The sequence below is a fragment of the Hydra vulgaris genome, chromosome 09 (assembly GCF_038396675.1).
Source record: "Hydra vulgaris chromosome 09, alternate assembly HydraT2T_AEP".
Lineage (NCBI taxonomy): Eukaryota > Metazoa > Cnidaria > Hydrozoa > Anthoathecata > Hydridae > Hydra > Hydra vulgaris.
In genome coordinates, this window is record NC_088928.1 from 29,440,145 (window position 1) to 29,456,379 (window position 16,235).

The window sequence follows — 16,235 nt, forward strand, 5'->3', positions numbered from 1 at the left end:
TGACCAATCACATCTCGTGCAGTAAATAAAAAACATATGAGCTAATCCTTTCTTTGCAGAAATGTCATGCTTTATTTGTAATTTTTTGCATTGACAACATGGACAAGTCCCAATAAAATCGATAATATCTCTAAGTATATCAGTATTCATAAAAACATAGCACTCAGAGTCATTTTTAATTGTATTATGGGAAGCTATAGAGTCCATTTTTATTTTTTTTGCAGAAGCTGATTTATTTTGAGAAGCGGATGTTGTTAATTTATCTATATCTGTATATTTGCCTTCACTAGAAGTTTGTACTGTAATTAAGTTAACTGGACGTCTCTTTTCAAAAGACTTTTTTCTTCTATCAGATGATCCCATATTAAAGTCGTATTATAAATAAATGCTTAGAAGAATCCACCAAAAAAACACACTTCTATCTTGATCATTAAAATGCTTTCCGCTCAAATATTCACCCATTAGGGTTATCTAAGAGTCTTACATGGTTGCTATGAGCGTTGCTAGGCACTGAAATTTTACTACCTTATTATAAAGTGTCATTTTAGTTATTTATAACTTTTTTTTACAAAAACAAATATCTTTTTTGAATTCTTTGATATTTAAACTATTTAAAAAGTATGTTTGTGAAAAATCGAAAATATGAAAATTATTTAGAGATGTACCACCTTAATCACAACAAGGTGATGAAGATTAACTTACGGACATGCAATGCTATATGTATTCAAATTTCAAAGTTATTCATTGTAAAAAAATTTTAAAAATTCATCCAAGAAAACAAAAACCAACAAAAATAAAAAATAAAAAAACATGAAAAAAGAAAACATAAAAGTTATTTTACTATCTTAAGATACTATATATATATATATATATATATATATATATATATATATATATATATATATATATATATATATATATATATATATATATATATATATATATATATATATATATATATATATATATATATATATATATATATATATATATATATATATATATATATAGTTCATAATCAAAAATATTTATTCAAAAAAAATTGAAAAAAATTAATATCAAAGATAATAAAAATTCTAATTCAAAGAACTTTTTTTCCAATATTTTTAGAAATTTTATTTTCAGTCATGTTTATGTGGTCTTTCCAATTTATGTTTTCATCTAGAATTAGACCTAAATATTTCATTGACCATTCTCTTTTTACGATGTATTCTCTAATAAAAAGTTTTGGAAGTGCAAGAGGGATTTTATCTCTTTTATGGAGGCGATGAAAAATAGTTTTAGTTATGGCACCACCTACCGCGACTTTAAGAAAACTTTTAACTTCAAAACTTCTTAACTCCAAAACCACAACAGATTTTTATTTAGGGTTTTCGAATTAATATTTTATACTCAATTATTAACTAAATTATATAATTCGAATTTGAGTAAAGTTATTTTGTTCATGTTTTTTTTTATTTTTTGTAAGATCTAGTACGTTTCTTCACCTACCGTGATAAAGCACCACCTACCGTAATCTATTCTGCACCTACCGTGTATGAAAAAAAATCGTATATTTTAATTTTACTTTTATATATTTAAATCAAGAAACAAGTACATAAATTTAATACGATTACAAATTAAAGAAGACATTAGTTAAAAAATTATCCACCAAAGCTTTATTATGAATTTAAACTTTTTTTCTTTTTAAATTTTTTTTTTTTAATATTTTTTTTTGTCTTTTATTTTTATTTTCTTTTGTTACAGCTTGTTTTGTTTTAGATTTTGTTTTTCTTTTTCTTTCAATTCTTTTTCTTCAGCTTTATTTTTACTTTCAATTTTTTTGATATCTTCTTCTTCCTTTGCATTTTCTCTAGTTATTTGAATCTCTAACCATTTGGATAAAGTTACAACGCTCGGTAATCGTTCAACTTGTTTCAGCCTTTTTTTCGCGAATGGTTGTTTTGACCATAAAAGAAAATCGTGTAATGGGTTTACATCTTTTATTATTTGTTTATTTGAATCTGGTGGATCTGATGCTGATTTACTTTCACCAGATTCATCAATTATTACGCTTTTTCCAAATTCGCTAACATTACTAGATACGATTTCATTTTGCGTACTACAAATATCTAAATACGATTCTTTATCGATTTCATTGTTCAATACATTATTGTTGGCTTCTATTAATTTATGGTTTGTTTGGAGCTATCGTTAAATTTAAGTTTTTTCCAAAAATTAATTAATTCTCTGAAGTCAGTTTTACCTCCCCATTCTTTATTTCCAGTTTTTTCGTTTCATTATTATCAATTGTGGAATTCAATTTAACACGTTGAATTACTTTTTTATAATCAACATTGCTCGTATTAAATGGGTATATTCCTGTCGACCTAAATCCGTTAATAATATTTTTTTTCATACTTGGATCCATAACAAAATTATTCAACAACATTGGTACATTTTCTTTGCAAATTTCATTAAAATCGTTATCCAATTTAAATTGCCGACAAATGTTCTGCCATTTTTTTTCCTTGGTCCGAAAACTGACACATTTAATGGTTGTAAGATGTGTGTAGCATTAGGAAACAACGAAATCAAATGAGTTCTTTCCGAAGAACAATACATGCTGAGCTCTTTAGACAGATGCGAGTGATGTCCATCCATGAACATATATATAGGTAATTGTGTATTAATAGATTTTAAATATGGTACTAACACATTTGTGAAGTACTCATAAAAGCATTCTGTGGTCATCCAGCCGCTGTCACTTTTACCGAATCCCCAACCTGGTGGTGCAGCAGCAGCAATAATTTTTAACACTCGAGCATACTTGTTCAATGTTAATGATGGTGCAAATTCACCATTTGCGTTTACGAAAAATATAGTTGTAAGGTTTTCCTTATCGCTGTTGTTGCATTTTTCATAAACATTTCTTCCTCTAATGCCAATTACTTTTCGAGTTTTTGGTGCTAACTCAAAACCAGTTTTGTCTAAATTAAATACACAAGATGGATCATTAAGGTATTGCGCATCATCGCCTAATAATTCATACATCTCATTAAACCATTTTCCTATCGATGCTTCAGTTATAAGACCTCTAGCTCGACTAATATGCTCTGCTCGTTTTTGCGATAATTCCTTATGACGACACATAAATTTGTAAAACCAGTTTTTACTTGGGATATCATTTTTAAATGGTGTTTTTATACCTCGCTCTATAACTATTTTTTGTACCGCCTTAGTTAATAACTTTTTTACAATCGCAAAATCCATGTTAGCGCACTGCATTAACCAAGCAACCAATTCATTCTCTATTTCTTCTCCAAGATATGATTTAAAGCCAGATTTTTACCGTTTGGGTTGGCTTTTACCAGATAATTTGTCGCGTAAGGTACTTTCAGGAGCATTAAACTTTTTGCTGACACATAAAATTTTTCACCTTTATTTAAAGCTCTTAGTGCTGCATGCAGTTGTTCTTCTGAATACAAAAGCTTTTTTCGAATATTTTTTTCTTTTTTGAACCTTGCATCTTTCTAATCGAATTCATTTCACATAATAAATAAAGTATTTATTTATTATGTGAAACTTTTTTCACTGTTAAAGATTTTCTTAAGAAAGCAATAAAAAATCATTTGCGGGTAAAAAAACATCTCAAATCTTTAAAAATACATCTTTTTAAAAATTATTTATTAGTGAAATAAGTTAGTTTTGTATAAAATAATACTAAAAAATTAAATTAAAAAAAAAAAAACATAAAAAATTTACTGATCTTTTCAAAAACCACGGTAGGTGCTTCTTCACGGTAGGGGGTGCCATGACCCTAAATTATAACCATTCGGTTAGTTTTAGAAGTTCAATCATGACCGTTTTAAATAATGTTGTTATATCACTATAAGAATAAAACAAATTTGTGTCATCAACAAATAAGATTTAGAATATTAGGCTTTGTTTAAATCATTAATATAAATTAAAAATAAAAAAGATCCTAATATTGATCCTTAAGGAACGCTGCAAGTAATTTTCATATTGTTAGTTTTTTCATTGCCGAATGAAAGATATTGTTTTCTATTAGATAAGTAGCTTTTAAATCAAGCTATGTTTATATTTTTGATTCTGCAGTTTTCTAATTTTTTAATTAAAATACTATGATCAACAGTGTCGAACGCCTTACTAAGATCTATGAAAACACCTAAAGTAAACTTGTTGTTGTCAAAACCTTAAAAAATAATCTGAATGAGATGAAGAACTGTATGATTCAGAAGAAGAAGAGATGAAGAGATGAAGAATTGTATGATAGGATTCTCCTAGCCTTTGCTTAAAAAGGTGTATCCTATAAGGCAGCAGGAGATGAAATATCTTGTAAATTTTGGTTTTTGAAAATTAAACTTTTGCATTTGTAGATAAAACAAAATTAAAAGAAATTCAGGCTTGTAACGCGATAGAGGAAGGTGGGAGGGGGGTAGTACGGTGGCTATCACCCTCCTTTTGAAAAAATGGGCCGAATCTCAAAACTTTACTAAATTTATGGTTTTGCTTTTTTTTTTTATCAAAGGTAGTGTTGCCTCACGCTTTGAAATTGTTAATTTTGCTAACTATAAAAACACATTAGTCTGCGAAATTGACATAAAAACCATATTGCATAGCATCATTAATGCATGAATAGAACAAATAGAACTGGTTTTAAAAAAGTGAATAAAATAATACAACTATTGCATTTAAGTTCAAACTGGATTTGGCCATTTTCGATGGTAAAGTGGTGAATGTTCTTCCTAACACTCTGTTTTCATAATCAGCATGATTTTCACAATCATACTGAGATTTATGCTGCTATAACGGGAATGATGTTTGATGTAACTAATAGATTAAGGACAACAGATTGAATCATCAACAATCAACAGATTGAACCATATAGCTAAGATATCTAGAAAGAGTGTTGATAAAATATCCAAATCCAAGTTTTTACAAAATCCAAATTTTTATAAATAATTAAAAATAATAACTTACGTGTCTCAGGTACGCGTTAATTTTTTTAATAACAAACTTCTAACTAAATAAACGCTCGTATTGATCAGGGTTGCTAAATGCCTGGCTTTTACAAAGGAGAATGCAGTGCCAAACCTGTAAAAATATATTTATTTTTTTTTACTAACGGGTGATGCGAAAGTTATCGGACAAAATAAAAACGTCAATAACTTATTTGTAAATGAAAAAAAAACATTTTTATATATTTTTTTGAAATAAATTATTTATCTTTTAAAAAAAGTTATTTTTTAAATGAAAATACACCACTATCTGCAATTGATCTCAATTTTTCTCTGACGTCTTTCATAAGCGACTGTAAAAAATTTAAATCGATTTCTTGCAGTTTTTATTTAATTCAACCAATCAAAGCTCGCTCTGTTGAAGCTTGTTTGAATCTACCTCTTAGTCCATCCAATTTTGAGAATCTTTAGAATAATGAGAACTTGCTAAGTCTCCATGATACTTATGAATGAATGGAGGAAGCCGTTTTTCTAAACATTCATCAATATAGATCAGTGAATTAATTGCTACAGCCTTGGAAGTTCGAAACAATGGCTTGGACATACCACGGTCAGATATGGCTATCCACATTAATAATTTTTTTGTTGGGTATTTCTCTTTTCCTATAAAACTAACACTTTCTGGGTATGTTTTTTTATTGCTTGTGTAAAATCCAGAATTTCGAGGCATGTTGTCCCCGGCAAGTTTTTTGTCGTCGATGACCAAAAGCGATTTTTGTGTTATAGAGTTGGTTAACTAGTTTCCTGCTTCTTTTCTTTGTCTTTAATTGTTGTTCTATAGTGTTTTTTGGAGTCTTTTCACGTTTTCTATATTTAATATTCATTTTTTTAAACTGACGACCAATTGCCGATGGGTTTACACCGAATTTAATACCTATTTTTCTCTTACTGACCTCTTTTCAAATGTTGACAAGTCTCGTTAATTCAGCTTTAGTCCAGGATATTGGACGACGAGGGTGTTTGAACAGTTTCAAGTCTTTTTAGGTTATCATATACTGTACTTCCTTTTCAAAATGATTTACGATTTCTTGTTTTTTTATATTAGGTTTATTTACAAAAAACATTTTGAGTCGCTTTCGAAAAGAATCTCGTTCAGCTGCATTTAACCTCATTTTAAATAATTTTGTTTCAAATAATAAAGTTTATAATTTATAGAACGTTTATGCCGACGCATAAAACCACAAAAACAAATTATTAGGCTCAAATAGTTAAATTCAGATTTGTCCGATAACTTCCGCGTCACCCGTTATGTTCTCCTTCGTAAAAGCCATACACTTGGCAACCCTAGTCTTGATGTATATTTTGTAGATTATTTCCACCGCCTAAATAATTCTATCCCCTATGAAAAGCATATCACATGTTTATATTGGATCCCAGCGGGCACACGACGTTGGATTAACGTTGAAATAACGTTGATCAACGTCGATCAACGTTATTACAACGTTATTCCAACGTCATGTGCCCGCTGGGATGGTTATATAATTTTTGCCATACTTATTTTGTTTTTGATTCACTGTGAAACATATTGGACAATACAATATTGCTTTATCTTTCAAAGCAAATAAAAAAATTTAAATGAAAATCTGTTTAAAATTTGGTGCGTCAATGGCATTTTATATATAAATATATATATATATATATATATATATATATATATATATATATATATATATATATATATATATATATATATATATATTTATATTTATTTATTTATACATGTATATATATGTCTTGTATAAGCAAGCCCTTCTTTTGTCCAAGCTTGATTTGTTTTTTTTTCTAATTCTGCAGCACTTGCTAGACTGTGTTTAAATGGCCCACCTTTGTCAAATGCATTTGGTCAGAGTATTGTCAAATGCGCTATTGTGCATAGATACTGTGACAGAACGTTAGAGACCGCACTATCTGTGCTAAGTGTGCTGATTTTATTTGAAATGTCCCACTGCTGTGCAACTTGAATAAATGTTCTGCACACATTTCAGCAAAAAGTTTTTCTTGTGTCTTCATTACAGTCAGAGCATGTGAATGCAGTTTCCATTGTTCATCAATGTAATGCACAGTAACTCCGAGGTAACTATGGTTACTCAGAAATGACTTTTTAATTTAAATTTAATAGTTCTGTAATTTAAAGATTAGACAGATTTTTCACTTTCGGTCTTTCAAAATGAAAATTACGTTGACGCTCAACAAACTAAATGTCGGTGTTAATTAATGCGATAAAAACGCGTTAATTATTTGTCGGTATTAATTAATTAAATAAAATAAAAACGCGTTAGGTTTTTTGAATTCCAAATTTTTTTTTCCTAAACACCCCTAATATGTATATATATATACATATATACTTTTTTTATTTTTTTTTCCTAGTATATATATATATATATATATATATATATATATATATATATATATATATATATATATATATATATGTATATATATATATATATATAACATAGCATTAGCAATAAATTTGTAAAAATTTAAATAAAAATCACAATATTTTTTATTCTAGACATGTTTCGTAGTCTTACTACATTTTCAAAAGACTTAAATAACAATTAAAACTCTGGTAAACAAATTTAAAAACTGAAGACAATACAGAGAAAATTTAACGGACAAATAAACTTGTTACAAACCAATTAAAAATTATATTACAAATTATGACAAAATAAACTTCCTAATATTAAAATATTAATAATAATAGTAATATAGTAAGTTAGATAGATAAATTTATAATATAATGAGATGTTTGTTTATTTAAAGAAGGATTTTCCCATTTAATATGAAGTGCTTCTTTTATTTTTAATTTGTTAATGGTAGAGGCAGTATCTAAAATCTGAAAGCAATCATAATTAGTTAGTGTTTTACAATTAATGGATGAATTTAAATGTTTAAAAATATGCGATTGCTTGTCACTCGTAAGGTGCTCATTTATCCGTGTTGTCAAATGTCTGGAGGTTTCTCCAATATAACTGGCGTTACAGCCAGCACAAGAAAATTTGTAGACAACGTTAGATTTAAGCATCTTAGGAAGTGGATCTTTTATACAAAAATTGTTTTTTAATTTATCGGTTGTGAATATAAATTTGATTATTACAGTTTTACAATACGTTTTAATAATTTTATCAATTTTAGTTTTAGTGAAATTTGAGTAAAGTATATATATATAAAGTTATATATGTAAAGTTAATATATATATATATATATATATATATATATATATATATATATATATATATATATATATATATATATATATATATATATATATATATATATATATATATATATATATATATATATATATATATATATATATAGTAGTAGTAGTAGTAGTAGCATATATTTGTTACAACAAAAGTAAAAATAATTGGCAAAATGCAAATCATTGATTGTCAGATTATAGTTAATTTTTTTGAAGCTCATATTGCAACTTTCACTAAGGATAGCTGCGAGCTGTAGTAACATTAGAGCTTATCGAGGCTCCCTTTAAAACTGTTGACAGTTGGAGAACCGATTACGTTATCTGGTAACATGTTCCATGCATTGGCAATGCAATTGTTAAAAAATTGGAAACGAGCTAAATTATTGCTGTACTTTTCACGGTGAATTCTTTCTCTGTGATTTGCTCTTGGTGGAATTGTGATGAAAGGAAAGTGCCAGTTGACTATGTCGATGTTATTAACAATTTTATATTTTTGGATGAGGTCACCTCGTTTATGACGTTCAACAAGAGAAGATAGGCCAAGTTGTAAACATCTGGACTTGTAGTCTAACTTTTTTAGTTTGTCTGGTATTTTTGTGTCTCTGCGCTGTATTGATTCAATAGTTTGTTCATCCTTCACCAAATGAGGGTTCCAAGCTGGAATTGCATACTCAAGTAAAGGACGGATGTAGGTGGAGTAGAGTTATTTCCATAAAGAAGCATTACGAGATTAGAAAGTGTGTTTTAGGATGCCTAGAATTTGATTTGCTTTACATGAGGCAATGATGGATTGGGTTTCTACTTTAAGATCATTGGTAATTTGAATTCCCAAGTCACGCTCAGAGGTGGTTGCTTCCAATGTAGTTCGAGTCGTTATTGAACAAGAGTCTAATTCCTCTATTGAGTACTTGAAAGGAGTTAATTTTTTTGGCCAAAGTGCATGACCTTGCATTTCTTTTCATTTAGCTCCGTGAGCCAAGATTTAGTCCACTGGACAATTTGGTCAATATCTGATTGGAGTTGAAGTTGAGCAGCAAGTGAGTTGACAATGCTAAGGATTTTAGTGTCATCAGCGTAGATCTTACAACTTTTTTCTTTGCTTATTACATCCGGCAGATCATTGATGAAAATGACAAATAAAATTGGACCCAAGACTGATCCTTGTGGAACTCCACTTGTCACAGGTAACCAAATTGATTGAGTGTCACCAAGGATGACTCGTTGAGACCTGTTGAGTAGAAAAGCTTTTATCCAATTGAGAAGATTGCCTTCGATTACGTACATTTTTAATTTAAAAAGCATTCGTTGATGTGGGACTTTGTCAAAAGCTTTAGCAAAATCCAGAAAAATGACGTCAACTGGTAGATTTCTGGCTATATTTCCAGTCAAGAAGTCCATTGTTTCAAGAAGATTTGTAATGCATGCTTTTTTCTCTAAAAATCCGTGTTGACTATTTGATAAAAGATTGTTTGATTTTAGATGCTGCATGATTGCCTTCTTAACTAATTTCTCCAATCTAGATCATAGATCAATTCTGGAGCCCTTTCTAAATATAGGTGTTACATTTGCTTTGGACCATGAGCTTGGAATATCACCATTGTCAAATGACTTTTGAAATATGAGAGTTAGCGGAGAAGACTTGAGATAAAGCGTAAAAAGTGAGGACTGACATTATCTACACTAAGTGATTTAGATTTATCTAGTGCTGAGAGTTCCGTTAGAGTGGCCAGAGTATCGAGAGATATGCTATTGAGGATTGCGTTAGTTCTACGATCAAAACGGGGAAGATTGTCATTGGATGGCTTTTTGCTGAAAACTGATTGAAATTGATTGTTAAGTGAGTTGGCTATTGTAATTTTGTCAGAGCTAATGATCTCACTGGAACTGGCGATTCGCATAGATGAGATCTGATTTATTACAGAGCGTTTACTATTTATGTATGAAAACAGTCTTTTAGGATTACGTTTATCATTGGCAAGGGCAATTTCTAAAAATTTCAGAGAAGAATGGCTTAATTTTTTAACAAACTTTCTAGTTTCCCTATATTCCCCAACCAGTGATGTGATTTTCCATTTTGAACTGACGTTACAAGCCCAGAGTGATTTTTTAAGACGAATAAGAGATATTAGTTCTTTTGTCATACATGGTTGTTTTTTGGGGGATGGTTTCTTTGGCATACGAGGGATGAATTAAAGACAACATTCATTGTATTTGTTGAGCCAAAGTTAATAACATTGTTCTACGTTTAAGTCTTTAAAAATAGACGACCAGCCAACAATATTGAATTCTTTGTTGATTTTTTTCGTAGTTACCATGCTTGTACATAAATTTAGAGCTGTTGAAACGTGATAATTTTATGCTGGAAGCCAGTTTGTAATGCCAGGTGATAGTGCAATGATATTGATCAGACAAACCGAGTGGAGGACCGATGTTGATTTCGCTAGCACGATATGAAGAGTCACATATGATGAGATCATGAGTGTTTGTCATAGGACGATTTGCAGGTTTGAAAGTAGGGACAGTAACGATTTGGTGAAGATGACAATCTTGAAAAAGAGAGACAAATGAAAAGCTGAGACCAATTTTACTAGATGAAAAGACTGAGTTGGAAGTCCAAGTAATCTCTAGGAAATTGAAGTCACCAGCAATGATGGTACCGTTGTATTTTTTAGTCGATATTAAAGTTTTGTTATGGAAAATAGCACTTAAAATCTCTGAAAAGGCTTCGATACAGGAGGATGAAACATTCAACAACTTAAACAAAAAGCGTGCTACAGAAAATGCAGAACTATTGGCAAAAGATTTACTTGATAAACCCTTTCGATTTGTCATCCGCAGTGAAAAAATCGAATGCATTGACACATCCAAAACAGTCAACATCAATGGAAGAAAGAGGAATCCATTCCTCAAATGGAAATCAGCTGCTGAAGCCATTCAGTCGCTCTCAACATCTCACTAGTTCAACATTCTTTAACAAGGCCAGCTCTTCCATCAAATGATCTCATCTTTCGTGCTTCTACACCAATGCAACCTCCCTCAATCCAATAAAACTCATTGAACTGTCCTTACTTGCAGAAAACAACTCTTTTTAAATTATTTTTATTACCGAGACATGGTTCAATAACCAATCAACTTCCTCTCTTCAGAACTACAACCTCTATCGTTCAGACCGTCGGAATCAAATCGGAGAAGGTGTAGCTATATACATAAACAGTAAAATCATCTCAAACAAAATAGATGAATCCCTACTAAACAAAGATTTTATTCCTTACTATTCAGAACAATTATGGGTTGAACTAAAGCTTTTGAATGAAACTCTGCTCCTAGGCTGCATTTATAGACCTCCAGGTCTATAAACCTAGGAGGTCTATAAATGCAGCCTAGAAGCAGAGTTTCATTCAAAAGCTTTAGTTCAACCCATAATTGTTCTGAATAGTAAGGAATAAAATCTTTGTTTAATCGGGATTCATCTATTTTGTTTGAGATGATTTTACTGTTTATGTATATAGCTACACCTCCTCCGATTTGATTCCGACGGTCTGAACGATAGAGGTTGTAGTTCTGAAGAGAGGAAGTTGATTGGTTATTGAACCATGTCTCGGTAATAAAAATAATTTAAAAAGAGTTGTTTTCTGCAAGTAAGGACAGTTCGATGAGTTTTATTGGATTGAGGGAGGTTGCATTGGTGTAGAAGCACGAAAGATGAGATCATTTGATGGAAGAGCTGGCCTTGTTAAAGAATGTTGAACTAGTGAGATGTTGAGAGCGACTGAATGGCTTCAGCAGCTGATTTCCATTTGAGGAATGGATTCCTCTTTCTTCCATTGATGTTGACTGTTTTGGATGTGTCAATGCATTCGATTTTTTCACTGCGGATGACAAATCGAAAGGGTTTATCAAGTAAATCTTTTGCCAATAGTTCTGCATTTTCTGTAGCACGCTTTTTGTTTAAGTTGTTGAATGTTTCTTGTTCGAGAGGTGTACGGTCTGGGCGAATGTAGACAGATTTTAATTCATCTATTGAGGCAAGTCGCTTTGCATTAGATAAGAGTTCATTGCGGTGCTCATTCGAGTCAAACTCAATGATGATCAATTCATTTGGTTCAGCTGCTATTGTAGTTAAACTGGTGGTGTTGTTAATCTTTTTTGTGAAATGCCCAACAACTTTAAAAACAACATTATAGTTAAGTTTTTTAAGCATACTTTGAACTGAAATTAGCCTCTGATTATTGTCAAAGGATTTGGGAAGACCGACAACTATAGCTCTTTTTGATTTCGTTTCTACAATTTTAGCATGTGGCGACAGCATAAATAGCACACTTTCATGACCAGTTGGTTTTACTTTTTGATGCCAACTTTTTTGTATTTATAGCAATTGCTGTTATTTTTTATAGCATCAACAATGTTCACCTTTTGGAACGGAAATACTCATTTGACATTTATAACTGTCAAAATTACTTGCTTTGAGCATTTAAGCGGTTGTGTTTACCTTTTGACGGTCATTTTAAATAGCACACATTTACTTTTTATTTAAAAAAAACTTAAATTCTTTTATTATATCAAAAGATAATCATTCTATTCAGTATTTAAAGAATATTCTTGTAATTCATTTGGCAAAAAAAATTACAAGAATATTATCTATCAACTATGGGGCGAGGTAAACATGGAACAGATGTCTTTCGAGGACAAGTACAGGCATTTCAAGATCTAGGATTGAACAATTCTAAAATAGCTCAGAGATTGGGTTGTTCTCGTAAGAAAGTTATCAATGCTATTAATTTATTTAACGATACTGGTTCATTAAGCAACAAAAAACGCAAGCCTCGCGAACGAAAGACAACCCCCAGAGAAGACGCAGCCATTGCCCGTATTGCTAAGCTGAATCCTTTTGTTGGCGCACCAAAAATTAAAGAACAAATTGCTCAAAATTTTAAACTTAATCCGTCTGTCAGCGCTGTTAAAAGTCGCTTACGCGAAAATAAGCTATATGGAAGGGTTGCCCGAAAAAAACCATTGGTCTCAAAACGTAATCTCGTCAGCCGTTTGAAGTTTGCAAAACAGCACGTACACAAAGATTTAAGTTTTTGGCAAAATGTGCTTTGGGCTGACGAGTCTAAGTTTAATCACTTTGGATCCAACGGAAAACAACATGTTCGTCGTCCCCAAAACCAAGAACTCAGCCCTCGCAATACTCTTAAGACCGTTAGACATGGTGGTGGCAATGTGATAGTTTGGGGCAGTTTTTTATGGTGTGGTATGGGCCCGTTGCATAGAATTCAAGGGACAATTGATCAACAAATGTACAAAGAAATAGTTGAAAACGTCATGTTGCCATATGTCGATGAAAATCTTCCTTTGGTTTGAAAATTCCAACAAGACAATGACCCTAAGCACACCGCCAAAAGTGTTAAAATGTTGTTTAACGCTAAGAAGATTAATGTATTGGAGTGGCCCGCACAGTCACCACACCTAAATCCGATAAAAAATTTGTGGGAGGAAAATAAAGGCTGCTTGGGACGCCATTACGCCTGAACGATGCCAAAAATTGATCTCGTCAATAGGCTGTCGTTGTCAAGCAGTTATTAACTCAAAAGGATACCCCACTAAACATTTATTAACCTCTAATAAAGTTTTCTAAACTATTTATACAAAGAACCTCCATAATGTTGGTAGCAAAAGGACGAAATGGTAGTTTTGTACAAGGTGTGCTATTTAAATTGCCCCCTTATTCTGTACTTCTAAATCATTTATACGATTGTACTTTTTTTTTTAACGAAGTTACTCTCTTTTCTTACTCAGTAGTGTTATCTTCTAAAAATAATATTTTATTTGGCTGAAAAAAGTTTAGATCTCAAAAATTCAGATCTCTATTCAGATATATGTATATATATATATATATATATATAATAGAGTACATCGCTAAAATCATTTTGATTAAAATAATACGGCGTACTGATATTCCTATGTAAAATTAAATTTTAATTTGAGTTTCTTTTTTGTGTTTTTTAATTTGAAAATGTTTTGGTAAGGCAATTGAGACTTTTAGTTATACATTTTATAGTTTATTGTAAATAATTACCCGTTTTTTGAGAATGTGTTGTAACAACTGTATAATTCTCAAGGTGAGTAATACTTACCTTGAAAAATAAATACTAGTTATCAAAATATCATAAAGTTTGTTTTTGAAATGCGTATTGTGCATATTCAGCGATTATGCATATTGAACATATGTAATAAAATGAACTATGTGATAAAAAATTTTTTTGTTATTATTTTGACCTTATGGTGATGTTTTATCTTTTTCGGGGCTTAATGAAAAGACTAATTTTGTCTTCTTCTAGCCCCATTTATGTACATTTTTCTTTTATAAACTACGATTGTAAAATTATAATACGATTGTAACATACATTGTTATCTTAAATATATGTTTTTGTTAAAGAAAGATATTTTCAAAACAAAGAAACGAAAGAAGCAGGATTTTAATCAGTTTATATACTCGAGAATTCAAATTTACTTTGTTTATATACTAGAAACGTTTTTTATAAAAAAGACTCTAATTACAAGTACTTTTTAATAATGTTTTTTTTTAATTTATTTCTAATAACAGTACTAACAATGAGTAATTATACATCGAATGTGAAAACTAGACATAGTTTAGCAACTAAATTGTCTACTTTTGTTGGAAAAGGTAAAGAGTTTGTTTTGTCGGAGGTACCCACAAAAAGATCAGTAATTCAAATGGGTATTCTTCTAAAGGTTAGCTTTTATTTATTTTTTTTAACTTCTAAAATATTTTCAAAAAATATTATATCAAAAATATATATTGACTTAATATAAATTATTTGTGACAAAATAACTAAATCTCTATCTACCTTTAAGGAAAGAAAAGAAATAGAATTTGAATGTAGAAAAAGTAATTTTGCTACAAAAGAACTAAGCAGAGAACTTGCTAAACTGGTGACAGCTCAATGGTTCAAAGCAAATAGTATGTTTAAACCACCAGTTACAATTTCGGAAAAATCACTAGCAGAAAAAATAAGTAGACTATGGTTTAAAATATCCAGGTTTTAAAAAAACACAAAACCATCCAAAGAAGCAACCAACAAAATAACTAATGAGATTGATAGTCTCTTTGATATCATATCATGTACTCATACAATCATTATATGCACAGAGGCAGCATCATTTTGCAATGATCCCAAAAACTGCAAATTAGGTGCACATGTTTATTGTTCATGCCCTCTATTACAAAAAGTTCCTGTACTTGATCTTCTTTGGCTTCGTAATCAGAGGCTTAAAAAGAAAGAGATTTCTACTATGCAAATTGGTTTATGTGATTATAAAGAATCGGTTCGCCTACGGAAAAGAGAAAATAGGAAAAACATTCAGGAAGAAGCTGCAAGAAAAAGGGAAAAAAAAGAAAATGAAAGAAAATATGAGTTTAATAAATTTCAGGTTAGCTCAATTAGCATGGATATAATTCTTTAATTGTTTTAAAACATTTATTACCGCAATCTAAGAAAGTCTTTAAAACTAACTTTTTAATGTTTAATATATGTTAAACTTTTTTAAATTTAAAATTTATATATTCTATTATATATAATATTACTTACCAATATTGGTAAGTAATAATATTATATTATAGAAACTGCATGTTTAAAAAATTTAGAATCCTGAACTTGTTTTCAATCTGCATGAAGAAAACAAAAATGGTATTGATGATACTGATGATACATACAATGTAAATACTGCACAACTAAAAAACTAAACAAAAACTTTGGTCGACAAGTTGCTTGAAGAAAAACTAGGAAAATTTGCATCACTGGTTACAAGATACTTAAAAAAACCAAGTCTAAAGCAAAACAAAATGACTATAACACATGCGGCATCAGCTGCAATAAGATATAATATTTCTAATGTTGGTGGGGCTGCTATAATCACTGGTATAATAAAAGATTTTATAGCTGCAGGTTATCTTTCTCCTGATATGTCATACCTTTCTGTTG